Source organism: Gossypium arboreum, chromosome 3 (genome assembly GCF_025698485.1).
Source record: "Gossypium arboreum isolate Shixiya-1 chromosome 3, ASM2569848v2, whole genome shotgun sequence".
Classification (NCBI taxonomy): Eukaryota; Viridiplantae; Streptophyta; class Magnoliopsida; order Malvales; family Malvaceae; genus Gossypium; species Gossypium arboreum.
In genome coordinates this window covers 57,739,785-57,740,707 of record NC_069072.1, presented here as the reverse complement: position 1 = coordinate 57,740,707, position 923 = coordinate 57,739,785, and the positions used below count along the sequence as shown (strand labels likewise).

The window sequence follows — 923 nt, the reverse complement described above, 5'->3', positions numbered from 1 at the left end:
TTCTGAAAATGATTTTCTGACATTGAGATGAATTTTTTTAGCATCTCCTCAAGGTTCGGCTTTTTCTCTTATTGCTAGGGTGGTTGTTGAAAGCCTGGAGGTGGTGGTTTCTAATTCCCTTGGCCTCTCTATGAAAAATTTGGGTGGTTCCTCCAACCTGCATTGTAAGTATTGCTATAAAGATTGTTTTGAGATTGAGGATTGTTACCCATATAATTTAGCTGCTCATTCTCCATGTTGTAGCCATAAGGTGGGTATTCTGAACTGCTTGATCCACCTCCACTCGCTTCACACTGCATTACTGGGTGAACCTATGAAGAACTAAGGAAACCATCAATTTTCTTATTCAAGAGTTCTACCTGATTAGAGAGCATGGTGACCGAATCGACGTTACAAACGCCGGTTGTTTTCGTTGGCTTTGTCCTCATGACTTGCCACTGATAGTTATTCAGTGATATCTCCTCTATAAATTCATAGGCATCTTCAGGTGTCTTATTATTGATGGTTCCACTAGCAGCTGTGTCAACCATCTGCCGAGTCAAAGGATTCAGGCCATTATGAAAGGTTTGAACTTGTAACCAGAGTGGTAACCCATGGTGAGGGCATCTTTTCAAGAGGTCCTTGTATCTCTCCAATGCATCGTAGAGTGTTTTTAAATCCATCTGTACAAAATAAGAGATATCATTACGTAATTTAGTCGTTTTAGCTGGTGAAAAATATTTTAATAAAAACTTTTTGGTCATTTGTTCCCAAGTAGTGATTAACCCCCGTGGCAACGAGTTCAACCACTTTTTAGCCTTATTCCTCAACGAAAAAGGAAATAACCGAAGGTGAATGGCATCATCAGAAACACCATTGATTTTAAATGTATCACATAGTTCCAAAAAGTTCGCCAAGTGAGCATTGGGATCTTCGCCCTGCAA

The 923-nt window shown here is 39.8% G+C and overlaps 1 non-coding gene across 1 annotated transcript; it reads left to right on the top strand.

The window, feature by feature from the left end:
* The first annotated feature begins 588 nt into the window (after nt 1-588).
* Nucleotides 589-695, top strand: LOC128291098 (small nucleolar RNA R71). The gene has a single exon (XR_008280874.1). It is a non-coding gene; the product is annotated as a small nucleolar RNA R71 (small nucleolar RNA).
* The last annotated feature ends 228 nt before the right edge of the window (nt 696-923 follow it).